General features: G+C 42.1%; 1 protein-coding gene across 1 annotated transcript in view; it reads right to left on the bottom strand.

Moving 5' to 3' along the window:
* The window catches only part of RFFL (ring finger and FYVE like domain containing E3 ubiquitin protein ligase), a 69326-nt gene extending 54925 nt beyond the window's left edge, over positions 1-14401 (bottom strand). The window contains exon 1 of the mRNA XM_024769236.1: positions 14253-14401. The gene's annotated coding sequence lies outside the window, so the exon portion shown is untranslated. The remainder of the gene's footprint in view (positions 1-14252) is intronic.
* Between the last annotated feature and the right edge of the window lie 31 nt (positions 14402-14432).

Below are 14432 nucleotides of genomic sequence, written 5' to 3'. Positions count from 1 at the left end.
AGAATAGCAGGTGGAGAACACACACATACACACACACACACACACACACATAGCACACACAGAACATATACATACATATGTATATATACAGAGAGAAAGATACAAAACATATAGTCAAAAAATCTAGAACCACTTAACAGTGTTACTTTTGGTACGGGTGGAGGTTTACTTTCTGCTTTATATATACACTTTTGTGCTATTTTAGTATTTAAATGAGGAGTATAAGCTAATTAACATTACCAGAAATAAAGTACCTAAGATCACCTGACAAAGAAAATGAAACAGAACAATTTGAACAAGTTCTTAGGGCCATTCTGAGCCAAATTTTCAGCATATTTAAGGCTATATTCACTGAGGCAAACATAAGAATCAACCAGAATTCAGTGTTGGGACAGCATTGTTGGTTCGTTTTTCGTCATTCTGAGCCAGAAGCGGTACTGTGCTATGTCCTGCCAGGTTAGGGGGAGACTGAGTCTCGTGCTCATGTCCTCACTTCCCCCTGGTTAGTCCTGGTTAGTCTTCTCTCGCTCAGGGACACCAGGGCAGGGGATTAAAAAGCAGGTCAACAGACCACTGAACACTGTAAAGAGAAAGAGCCACATGAAGGGCTAATCACGACTCAAAAATCTTTGCTCTTTGTCAGTCAAGTCAGTTTTACAAGTAGTCTGATGAACTTAAAAAACAGATATGCTACTTATTAGAAAAGTTAAAAAAGGGGGACGATACCAAATGCTGATGAGGATGCAGAGAAACTGGATCTCATACACTGCTGGTGGGACAGACTGTAAAATGGTACAGAGCTTGGGAAAATAGTTTGGTGGTTTCTTTAAGAAACTAAAGATACACATACTGTAAGACTGAGCAATTGCATTCCTGGGCACTTAACCCAGAGAAATTAAAACTTGTATCTACACAAATACCTGTACATAAATGTTCATAATGGCTTTATCTGTAACAGCCCCAAACTGAAAACAACCAAAATGCCCTACAATAGGTAAATGGTTAAAAAACTGTGATACAGACACTTCCCTGGTGCCACAGTGGTGAAGACTCTGCACTACCAATGCAGGGGGCCTAGGTTCGATCCCTGGTCAGGGAACTAGATCCCACATGCATGCAACAACTAAGAGTTCACATGCCACAACTAAGGAGCCCGTGAGCTGCAACTAAGGAGCCTGCCTGTCTCAACGAAGACCCAGCACAACCTAATTAATTAATTAATTAATTAAATTTAAAAACCTGTGGTACATCCAAGGCATAGAAAACAAACTTATAGTTAACAAAGGGGAAAGGGGATGGGGGAGAGATAAATTAGGAGTTTGGGATTAGCAGATACAAACTACAAAATATAAAATAGATAAACAACAGGTCCTACTGTATAGTACAAGAAACTATATTCAAGACTTCCTTGGTGGCGCAGTGGTTAAGAATCCGCCTGCCAATGCAGGGGACACAGGTTCAAGCCCTGGTCCGGGAAGATCCCACATGCCGTGGAGCAACTAAGCGCATGTGCCACAACTACTGAGCCTGTGCTCTAGAGCCCTCGAGCCACAACTACTAAGCCCGCGTGCCACAACTACTGAAGCCCACGCACCTAGAGCCCGTGCTCTGCAACAAGAGAAGCCACTGCAATGAGAAGCCTGCGCACCGCAACGAAGAGTAGCCCCTGCTCGCTGCAACTAGAGAAAGCCTGCCCGCAGCAGTGAACACCCAATGCAGCCAAAAATTAATTAATTAATTTTTAAAAAAGAAACTATATTCAATATCTTGCCATGAACAATAATGGAAAAGACTATGAAAAAGTATATATACGAATCACTTTACTGTACACTAGGAACTAATACAACATTGTAAATCAACTATACTTCAATTAAAAAAACAACTGTGATACATCCATCCATACTATTTATTCTATTTAGTAATAAAAAGCATTATTAAATACATTACTAAATACATCTTGGATGCAGGGCATCATGCTAAGTGAAAAATGCCAACCTCAGAAGGCCACATGTTGTTATGATTCTATTTCCATAACATTTCAAAAAGGACAAAATTATACAGATAGAGAACAGATTACTGGGTGACAAGGATTGGTTGGGGGGAAAGGGATGTATGTGACAATAAATGTGCAATTACAATTACTCATTCAACTGTCCAACCACTATGGAGAATTAAGGAAGGTGAACTGTTTGTAAGGCAAAGCACATTTCATATTATTCTGCCATCCCTACTATGCCAGAAAAAAAAAAAAAAAAGATTGTTTAAGCATGAGTCCGTTGCTGGCTCAACCACCTAAAATACATTTCAGGCAATACCTGTGCCCCATCTCTACTGGTGTTTTTATCTGAGCTCCCCCAGGGCTGTGAGCAATGAGCCAGGAGGCAGCAGAAGTAACCCATGCAGAGTGAACTCTCACTGCAATTTAAGCTCAGCATTCAGCCCAAAGTGTCCTGCTTGAAATCAAAAGCAGCTGAAAACTGCAGCGATCAGACACATAAATTGTGAAAGATGTGGTTACTGGCGTGGGGCACCTCACATGTGACAGGCTTCCTACTACAAACAGTTTTTCCTACAAAAGTCTCAGTAGCAGTCTCCAAATGTGAGGGAAAGGTTAGTGGAAAAAATTTAAATGATGCTTCCTTTGTGATTCTCCCAGCCAGGGCTCACATGTACTGAAAGCAGGTCACATGTCTCAGGCACAAAGTTTTAGTTTCTATACTTATCCGGGCTTCTTACTGAAAGTGGTCTACCACCATTTATTCCAGTATCACTTACAACACGAGGACCCTCGGGCCACCAACATCTACAGTATCCTACACAGGGGTCAATTTACTGGGAAGGCCTATTGAAAAACAGAAAGACACTCCAAAAAAAAATTTTTTTTTTTTTAACAGAAAACCCACCAATAAATTCTCCTCTAACCCAATGCTTCAGCTGTTTAGCCAAATGTGCTTTTGAGGGTGACTGGTTGATATAGCAAATACAATTACAATTTTAAAACATGGAATAAACTATAAAACAATCCTTCACGACTTCCCTGGTGGCGCAGTGGTTAAGAATCCACCTGCCAAGGCAGGGGACACAGGTTCCATCCCTGGTCTGGGAAGATCCCATATGCTGCGAAGCAGCTAAGCCCGTGTGCTGCAACTACTGAGCCCATGCACCTACAGCCCATGCTCCGCAACAAGAAAAGCCACCACAATGAGAAGCCCGCGCACCGTAAGGAAGAGTAGACCCCGCTTGCCACAACTAGAGAAAGCCCACACGCAGCAACAAAGACCTAATGCAGCCAAAAATTAAAAAAAAAAAGACAAAAACAAAAAATCCTTCAGTGCTAATGGAATTAAAACTAGTAAAGGAATAACGAAGACTGCTAATAACATTCTAAAATCACCTTCCACACAAGGAGGCCCATGTATAAAAGGATACTTTTAAGCCCACATTCTATGAAATAGAACCTATTTCTAAAGACTTACTCTGATAAGTAATCATAATTAGATGAGCTGATGGAGTGAGAGGCAGCTGGGGCCTGGTGGTTGGGAGCGGGTCTTTCCAGCCAGACTACTTGGGTTCAAACACTGTGTGGCCTTAGGCACATTTTCAACTTCTCTGTGCCGCATTTCCTGATCTGCAGAACACAGATACTGGTGCCTACATTTCACAGAATTGTTGGGAGGGGTTAAATGAGTTCATATAGCAAAATCCTTGGCACACAAAAAGCACACAATAACTACCGATAATTTTTATACAGGTAAAATAGGGTATAAAGAGAAGTACCATAAGGTTATAATGACCAAAGTCTTCTGTAGGCTGGCACACATGCTATTCTACTGAACAGTAACTAAGAAAGCAAGGCCCAGTCTCATCACACAGCCTCCCCACCCCTCCCTACCCCAGTTAGACAGATGGAGTTTGGGGGCTTCCCTGGTGGCGCAGGACCAGAGCCCGAACCCGCGTCCCCTGCATTGGCAGGCGGATTCTGCAATGCAGGGGACGCGGGTTCGGGCCCTGGTCTGGGAGGATCCCGCATGCCCGCGGAGCAACTGGGCCTGTGGCACCACAACTACTGAGCCTGTGCTCTGGAGCCGCGAGCCACAACTACTGAAGCCCGTGCTCCGCAGCGAGAGAGGCCACCGCAATGGGAAGCCCGCGCACCACAACAAAGAGTAGCCCCTGCTCGCCTCAACTAGAGAGGGCCCACATGCAGCAACGAACACCCAACGCAGCCATAAATAAATAAATAATTTAAAAAAGAAAGAAAGAAAGATGGAGTTTGTTCTAGAGATGCTTAAAGAAAAAAGGCTTGACTTTACCTAGACACCTCTCTCCCATTTCTAGGTTTCCCAACTATTCAGCAACAACCATAGACATTTTGGAATCAGAAACATAAATTGTGTCCAAAAGTGTTAAACAATGCTTGTCCAAAGGCCCCAATACAGCTAATAGTTTAGACAGCTGTGCTAGGAGCCATAGAAGCTGCATTTTCTAACTAGTATTGCTTCTGAACAATTGAAACTTTCTCCAGAGCAAAGTCCAGACACAGGAAGCAGTGTTCCCCGCAAACATCCAAACAGTTTCATTATTGTTTAACCACCAAAATAAAAATAACAGCTCCAATAATCTATCAAGTTTGACATTTCATCCAACCAAGCAATTAAACCAGGACACAATGCATGCATGGAGAGATTTTTTTCCCCTGCTCCAAATCAACATTCATTTTGACATTATAGCCACACAAACTAGTAATGCTTGTTCCTAGATTACTTACAAAAGGCTTCTAAAAACCAAACACGCTGAAGTGTCTCAAAGAAACGGCACGTCAAATTTTGTCTCCCACCTTTAAGCATCTTTATTAACTGTAAGTAAAGTTACAGGCCAAGAAGTTGGAAACTCCCTTCTAATATTTAGTCAAAGGAGGTAAATACCCTCCTGATACAGGCACAAAATGCAAGGTCTATCAATATATTCTTAAATATATTAAAGGTAAGTATCCTCACCTCATCCTCAAGTATTAAAATCGTGGTTCTGATCTAGCAAATCACCAACCGACAGAACTTCTCTCTCCAAGTAGGGAGTTCTCAGTTGGTTGCCTCAATTACAGGTAGCCTAAGGAAGAAAATCAAGGACCTCTGATATCAAGTTCCTAAGACGTCCTCAGAACCACCTATAATAGAACAATGCTATTAAAAGTGTGCAGTCGCACACCCTCCATGGACATCCATGTCAAGGTAAAAAAAAATTCATAGTAGGTATGAACTGTGCATCCAAGTGCATGACTTCCTGGTAATTCATTTTTCTTGTACTTTACAAAAATATTAGTTGGCAATAGACTGAAAAAGCACTTTACAAAGCTGGTCCTTCACCAGTTTCAGAAACACTAACTTTTCGTACAGTTGAATGCCAATTGTGTCACTTATTGTTCTGAAGGAATCAAAGCACCCTTGCCCTATCCTACAGCTTCTGATTTGAGGGCAATCAGAGAAACCAATAAGGAGGTACACCACGGTGTAACCTCATGGAAAGAGTACCCAATTAGACTCAAAAGACCTCACTGCTGGTCTGCAAGATCCAACTATCTTGGAGACGCTGGGTGAATTGGAGACTTTTTACTTCCCTGTGCCTTGAATTCCTCCTCTGCAGAATAAAAGCAGCCCCCTAACATCAGTATTTCTCAATATTATCATTTTTTTTTAATGTGTGGTTCCTTCTGACAGTATTACTTTCTCCAAGTGTGGTCTGCAGATAAGCTACATCAGAATCCCCAGCTTCATTCCCAAACACCCAGATTCTATAGGTCTGGGCTAGCAACCAGGAAACTGCAGTTTTTTACAAGCACCCGGGAGACTCTGATACACATGAAAATTTGAGATCTACTGCAATAATAATCTTAGTAATGCCTCTAGGGATTAAAAAAAAGGTCACAATTTGTGTGTAAACCCCAATAAAGAAATTATTTTAGGTAAAAAGTATTTTTAAATCAGTATATTAAAACTTAAATAAAACATTTCAATATGCTTTTATAATATTAGTAATATGTAACAACAAATTTCAATTTTTCCCCATTTAAAAAAATGATGTTTGGTTGGGAAGACCAAATGTGTATTAAAATACATGTAAACATTTACATGCTATGGCATCAAGAACTGTTTTTGTTTTTTTTTTTAATTTATTTATTTTTGGCTGCATTGGGTTTTCGTTGCTGCGCGTGGGCTTTCTCTAGTTGCGGCCAGCGGGGGCTACTCTTCGTTGCAGTGCACGGGCTTCTCATTGCGGTGGCTTCTCTTGTTGCGGAGCACCGGCTCTAGGCTCATGGGCTTCAGTAGTTGTGGCACACAGGCTCAGTAGTTGTGGCTCGTGGGCTCTAGATCGCAGGCTCAGTAGTTGCAGCGTGTGGGATCTTCCTGGACCAGGGCTTGAACCCATGTGCCCTGCATTGACAGGCGGATTCTTAACCACTGCGCCACCAGGGAAGTCCAAGAACTGCTTTCTTGACATGATATTCAGAACCCTTGAATTTTGTACCAGTCCCTCCCAAAGAAAACTAGTGGTTTATTTTTATGTTTGTACTGTTTCTGAAAAGAGTTGAGGAGAAAGATTTCAAGCGGCTATTTGTGAGCGTTTCCACAAATAACAGTGCAGGTGTGGATAGCCGGTATCTCAAACACCAAGTTAGATGTAACTGTCAACATATTTTCACTTTTAATATTAGTTTTGGTAGTACAGGAGACATGGTGATATGCTACATTAAAAAGTTTAATCAAATAAATAAAATTTAGGAATCTGACGAAGATCATCTGGAGGTGAAACTGCAAAACTATCATATTTATGTCCCCCATTAATTGGTTGGTTCACTGTCACTACTCCTCAAGCAGCCGGTCTGCAACTATGTCAACAGTCCAAACAGTTGGGAAACACTGAACTAGATCAATAGACGTGGGGGCGATGACTCAGAATCACCTGGAGTGCTGCGTCCAACCATATGGTGAGGGTGGTAGGGAAGGTGGAATGCCCTCTGTCAAGCTCTCTGGGAACGTTTGACCCCTTTCCCCACCAGCTCTGCAGCAAACACTGGCTAAGGTAAACTTCAGCTCTGACACAGAATGACTATGCAGGTACTTCCATCAGCATATGACAAATGACCAAGAATGGCACCTGAATCTAGTCATGCCCAAAAAGTAAAAAGAGAGGTAGACAGAAGTGAGAGAACCGGAAGGCCTAAGAATTTTCCACTGCGGACTGGGCAAGTCCCAGGCCCTGCAGCTATTCCTTCCTACCCCACACCCTGGCACAAAACTTTAACACCAAACTGCTCCTCTTCACCTCCATAAAATCCAAATTGCCCAAACCATGGCTACTGGTCTGCAAAATCAATTCCAAGACAATTCTACCCTCTTCCTGAGAACCATCCTTTACTAAGGATTCCTCAAACCGGCTGAACTTCGGCTGACCCACTCCCTCTAAAGTCCTGGAAAACACTCCACCCTCTTTCCCCAAATCAGAACGCTCCTTTTGTCCAGGATTTTGGAATAAAGGCTCATGCTCTAGTGGATCTTCTTCCACGCCATGAAGATAATAATTGAGCATGATCAACAGGGGGTATAATTCATTGGCTATGGACCCACTGACTCAAGACCCAGGAAAAGGTTGTAAAGTCAACAGAAGAAGATGAGGCATGGTTATTTCTCAAGCAGATATCTTAATCATTATGAAAGTTGAAAGGGGTGGGGGGAATTCACAGAAATTGCTGGAGGGAAAACAAGCTTTCCTATAGCATAAAAGATATTGATTCCATCACATTCCATGCATGTGATCAGAAATAAGAGTGGAAAGATTTTTCCAAGTAAATGAAAAGGGTAAAACAAGAAGGGGCGGGGTGGGAGAGGAGGCTGCTCCATTTACTTAAGAAAAGTTTTTCCAAGTGTTTTAACATAACCCAGCAGTTTCAAATAAACAATGGTGCTGATTACTAACGAATTACATTACCACTCAGAGGCCAGCAGAGGCTCCAGTTGGCCTAACTTCCTGTAAATTTCAGGATGACTAGGCAGCATTTCTTCAAAGTGGATCAAGGCAGTTAAAATGTTTCAGCAAATCAGACTCTGGCTCCAAGCAGTCTGATTGGATCAGCTGTCCCTAGGAGACCTGACCACTCCACAACCCAGAGATAATGAAACATTAAAACTGCATATAATAATTATAATATAATTGCATATAATAATTATATGCAATTCTAGAAAAGGCATGTGAATGTTAAACTAGGAGATGCAGGCTAAACCTATAGCATTGGAGGGGGCAGCTTTCAAAAGTCAAGTGACACTAGCTCAACAAAAATTGTGTAAAGTTCAAATTCAGCACATGGGTGGTAGCTGCTGAAAAAGGCTGCTGAGAGAGCCAGAAGGTTTTGCTTATCTTTTTACAGGAGAGGACAATGGAGAAATTACCAGACCAAGGTCACTTTCCCTTAAAAAAAAAAAAAAGGTTAGCAGGCTTAACCGAGATTAAAAAAAAAAACCTTCATAGGTCATAACTCCATGAAATCAGCAGCCTGGTGAGAATCTCTCCAAGAATCCTGTAAGAAATTAAGTGTGGATTAGAGTAATTAAGTGTAAAGTCTCCTTGAGAGTGACTTCTGTTCCTGAAGACTAGAGCCATTTCTGTGAAACACATCATAGAAAAATTGTGAAGAGGATTTGCCAGGCATCACAGCCTTTCCACTTTCACATCAAGGTCTGCAAGCACTATGATCTAAAGAAGAACACAGCAATGATTTGGGGAGGGAATTAAATAATACAGCTTATTTCAGAAAACCACTCCATTCTCTAGCCTTTGCAAAAGTTCTCATGCTCTCGTAATGGTAATATACTTAGGAGTTTCCAAAAATTACACACATTTCCTCAAAAGAGATATAGGAAAAAATATAATCACAGGGTAAAGGCCAAACATTGTCTCTTCTGAATGCTTCAACAGCCAATTATACATTGATTCTATAGAGAGAAAGAGACTATTAACAGGAAAGTTAAGTAAGACATGTTAAAAAATGTACCCTCGGGCCTAAGTCTGTTCAACTGACAGTAAAATCACCCCCTCAAAAAAGCAGTTTTATGCAAAATCTAGTGTTTTAATTTCCCAGCTTCCAAGAGAAATATATAAGGGGCAGAAATTAAACTAATTATGTCAGCAGCACAGTGAACAAAACTTTAATTGTATTTCACACTAGTTAGACATTTGCAGAACAATACAAAGGCCCTTAAGGGTAGAAACTTCTTTAGAATATAAATGATTCCCAATCAATATGACAAAAATTAGTCCATTTGGGCAATAAACAGATTCACGGTTTACATGGAAAAATTCAGCCAACATCCTAATTCAATATAAAAAATTAACGCAGAGTATAAGAAGCAAATCTCTAAAATGGCTTTAAATCATTCCATGATTTACATATGTTGGATCATTAATAGGTCCTTTAAGCCAGTATTGTACTAATCAGCTTTTTTAGCATCCTGCCCACAAAAGAGCCTATTCATTTAGCTGGGAGACAGGTGTTAGCAACCAGCAACCTCTTTTAGCCTCAAGTTCCAGGGGCCTGGTCTGCGAATTACTACGGCCATGACTGGCAAGTCGAAAGGAAAGGCAGTTTAAAAGAGGGAAAGGGAGGAGAGAGGGAAAGAGAAACAAAAGAGCCCGAGAGGGGGGAAAGGAAGATGAGGAAAGAAAGGGCCGTCAGGTGCTACTTAGTGGGGCCACCCTCCAAGCCTGGTAGCCTGAGCTGAGCTCCCAGGCTACCGCGCAGATGCTTGAGGCAGAATTTGGATAAGGTCATTATTCCCGCAGACAGTAATTCTGGATATATGCCTACACTCCACTCATTCTAAAAAAATATTTTTTCAAGTGTCTATGACTCATTCCTCTTTCCCATATTCTGTAGTTCTTAACTTCAGTCCTCACTCTTTCATGCATTTTCTAAAAGAGCTGACCGAGTAGATATTCCTGGAAAGAGATAGAGAGAAGGCCAGATTTAGAAAGACATCTTAAGCCTACAGAATAAAAATCCTATGAGAAAGCGGGAGAAGAGAACGTTCACTGAGTTCTGTACAATGTACAAAGAAGAGATTTTATCTCTTTTCGTCCACAGAACAATGCTACCAGGTATGATTTTTATCTTGCAGATGAAGAAAATGAAGCCCACAGAGGTTAAGTAACATGTCTAAAGTAGCACAGCCAGGTGGTGGAGGAGCTGGGACTCAAAATCAGGTTTGTCTATTTCCTAAATTGTTACACTTTTCCCAAGTTTAATTCGTTAACTAACATATTTAATGCCCTGATTCTGCTTTAACTCAGAGGGTTCTGTACTTCAGCAATTTTTCTTCCATCCATGAACTCAGCAAAAGACCTGTGACTAAATTTTATTGCCTATTAAGCATCCATTATTTCCAATAAGCATTTCAGCTACGTAGAAATGAAACATCTGGCAGGTTGGCTTTATTTTAAAATCCTACATACAGAGAATTCCCAGGCAGCTCTCCTATCCAACACTGATCAGAACTAGACTTGACTACCCATTCAGACCTCCAGTGGTTTCCACATTATCATTCATTTGTCCACTCAGGAAATAAAGGAAGCTACTTTCCCCAACCCTCCCTCATGACTCCAGGCAGATAATACAGCAGAGGGGGCCTCTCTGTAAAGTAATTTACATAAAAGTTATAAAAGCTCTTTGCTATCTGTCATGACTAGGAAATGGGCTATTCTAGCAAATCAAACATCCTGAATAACATAATGATACTTTTAAAGGGACTACCAATTTATAAATAATTTCAAAGCAATGCAAAAGTGGCTCCTAAACCTGGCTGCAGATCAAAATCACTTGGGGAGCTTTTTGGAAGCAGATGCCCAGAGTGGTTTTTAAAATGTAGATTCTCGGCACTTCCCTGGTGGCCAAGTGGTTAAGAATCTGCCTGCCAATGCAGGGGACATGGGTTCGATCCCTGGTCCGGGAAGATCCCACAGGCCGTGCAGCAACTAAGCCCGTGAGCCGCAACTACTGAGCCTGTGCTCTAGGGCCCGCAAGCCACAACTACTGCGCCCGCATGCCTAGAGCCTGTGCTCGGCAACAAGAGAAGCCACCGAAATGAGAAGACCGCGCACCGCAACGAAGAGTAGCCCCCGCTTGCCGCAACTAAAGAAAGCCCGCACGCAGCAACGAAGACCCAATGCAGCCAAAAATAAATTAATTAACTAAAATAAAATAAAATGTGGATTCTCAGTCATCACTTACCCACTCAAAAAAAAATCTCCAGGAGGTGGAACTGGGAAATCTGTATTTTTAAAGAACCTCAGTGACTCAGTTGGAAACTGCTAGGTACCAAATCTTTTAAGGAGTGTCTGGCTTTGGAGAACTCCTTGCAATAAAACTCACTGAAAAGACTAAAGCTGCACTGAATACAATGTGACCTTCTTTTTATGATTCAGGAGACTTCAGGATCTCCCAATGCCTCTGGTTCATCATTCACTACTAGTCACTAATCACTGTACTGGCAAAACCAGAAAGGAAGGAAAGGTTAAGAAGACTTCATATTGGTAAAAAGCTGGAAAAACCAGCTTTTGTTTTCCTATCAGATTTTTAAAGAGCTGGTTTCCCCCAGAAGAAACTCAGATTTTATGCTTGCCTCGAAAAAGGAAAATGTTTAAAAACAGGCAGATTCTCTTAACTGCTCCAATTCAGAACGTTAACAGGCCCAAATGTGTCAAAAATGTGGAATATTCAACCTGAACTACATAAAGCAGAGAAACTTCATGACAGTCTTAACGAAGATAAATGAGGATAATGGGTTTAAGCTAAGAATGGCATCATAGGATTAGATAAAACCACTGTCCTGACCATGGCAACTGATAAATCCTGGAAACTGGGAGAGCTGAGGTCTTTCAACACATAAGGCCGATGATTCCTACCTATCTAGGATGGCTTTCATGTGAGATATAACAGGATATCCTATTAAGAGTCCAACTAGTTTTAGGATTTTAAAACTCCAAATAATATAGTCACAAAACAAGAAAGTGACCACACCACCTCCCTATTGAAGCAATGGGAAGTTGTGTGTTTGGATATGAAAAGACTGCCCTTCAAATAACCAGAATCTTTCTTACATAAACACCAGTCACTACTACCGATAAACAGTAACCAAACAAAAATAATAACCAGTATCATTACCAAACAATAATGATGAGGCAGCTCGCCCCGTGAGACCTCAGCAACAGCAATGTAAACTATGCATTCTCATTAAACTCTAAATTATAACTCAGCTCTGTATTGCAGGGGTTATGAGATTCAAGGTGCAGACGTTAAATCTTTCCTCCCCAAACATAAACACTATAGCCAGTACAAGTTTAATATAAAAGTCTCTAATCTACCTCTAAAACAATAGCAGTAATAAAGAATAAAAAACTATTTTAAGAATAAAAAATTAAGGTGGAATTAGTCCCGTTAACACTCCTTAGGTTTATGTAGGTGTTTTCAGAAAGTTCTAGGCACAACACTCTTACAGATGGGTGTGACTGTATTAAACATCACAATGGACATGTAATTAGGGAAGAAACTGTGCCCTTTTTTGTTATTGTTGCCGTTTGTTCTGTCTTTTAAAATGCTGGTTACTGAATATGCTTTTCCCACTGCTATTTTAAGAGGCCTTAAAGAGGCATTCTTATTAGAGGGTGCTAAGCAGAGTTATTATCAACTGGCTTGGCCATGAGAAAGTTTTGAAAACAAATTAATTTCTAACCTCTTTGAGAATAGCTCTCTTTTAATGCAGGTCATTTTAGCAATTGGTTAAATTAAGTCAATTTAGAAGATTTACAATCCCCGATCCCAATGTAAACAGTTGGGATAACAGCTGTCTTCCTGATCAATATGAAAGTTTTTAGTGGGCTGATCTTCCAAACTAAATAGACATTAAAATGTGTGTGTGTGTGTCCTAGGTTGCATGGAAATTTGCTTCATGCACAATCAAGTTATCTGTTAGCCCTGCCACATCAAGCTGCAACCGTCATAGACAATCTTCAAACTTAAGAAAATAACACTTCTAAATAAACTGTAATTTATGACTTGTACCCTGAAGTCCAGAATTATTAGGAAATATGCCATGATGTTTCAGAAATGCTTGCCATCATCTATTTCCTTGAACGTGAAAAAGAATGCAATCAGGAAAAAACGATAAAGACGTTGTCAAACCTGAAATCCCGTGAACTAGCTCCCAACCCTAGAATTCTGTACACAAACTCAGCCCAGCACCATGTCCCCTGCCTACTCCCATTCCTAGAAAAAGGTTCCAATAAGTGGCAGCCTTGGCCACACCTCAGTAACTTGAACTGTCACCAGGAAAACCACAACTGCTCCCCAAACAGTTGCACCAACAGGGGTGACAGGAAGTCTCTGTCCTCCAAACCACCTGTAACAGGGATGGGCAAGGAACTTACTTTCTGAGAAGGCCACATGCACCTGGGGATGTTTGTTCATTACGTTAACAGTGGCCTTTAGCCAGGGTGCAAAGTGGCAGTTGTGGGTAAAGCCCTATTTCCAAGCTAACAATAATTCTTCCCTGGGGTAGACAGGGAGGAGCATGGTACACTCTTCCTTGATTACACAAGCAGCTTTTTCTCCTAGAACAAATGACAGACCAACAAAAAAGGAGAAAATATGCTGCTGTTTCTATCTTCTGCCAGCCTGAAATCAAGCTCTGAGCAGACGTCTGCGACGCTCTGGTTCCCCAGGTCTAGCATACTTCCCCAAGCCTAGTCAAATGTTTCATGGGCAGCCAGCTGCACAGAGGCCCCATGTCCCTCTCCGTCTTAGCCACTGGCGACCTCACACACATCACCTCAAATGAACAGAGGACAACTCCCAAAAGAGAGAACAGTGGACCCTGGGCGGGGCGGAGGTGGGGGGGAGAGGAAAACCACATCCCCAAACTTCTCCATCAAGCCTCCAAACTCCAGCCTCCACCTTCCTCCAGCACGCCCGCAGGGCTCCTGCACTAGGAAGCTGGGTCAAGCTAGTTCCTTAAAATGCAGACGCAGGCCGCCGCGTACCTGACTCGGTTTCCTATGCTGTAAAGCGGCATCTTTCCCCCCACGAGCCAACTGAACGTGCCGATCTGTAGGGCGTTTGGAAATATTTGAGAACACACGTCTCCCGTTACTGCCCCCACAGGTGAAATGCTTCCTTTGAGGGGACTTTTAATGGGACAGGTGCGGGCTACCTTGAATGCGCAGACTTCCAGCGAGGCAGGGCGTCCCCCATCCCCTGTAGGCAAGGAGAGTCTCAGGCCGCGCCCCGCACAGAGGAGGCGCCCCCGGACAACAGCCTGGCGAGACCCGAGGCCGAGCAGCGCCCCCGACTCCGGCCTCCCCCGGGACCCCACCCCAGGCCCCGCGCTCGC

Source organism: Neophocaena asiaeorientalis, unplaced genomic scaffold (assembly GCF_003031525.2).
Source record: "Neophocaena asiaeorientalis asiaeorientalis breed wild unplaced genomic scaffold, Neophocaena_asiaeorientalis_V1.1 scaffold1136, whole genome shotgun sequence".
Classification (NCBI taxonomy): Eukaryota; Metazoa; Chordata; class Mammalia; order Artiodactyla; family Phocoenidae; genus Neophocaena; species Neophocaena asiaeorientalis.
The sequence above is the reverse complement of the archived record's forward strand: the minus strand, read 5'-3'. Positions and strand labels throughout refer to the sequence as shown.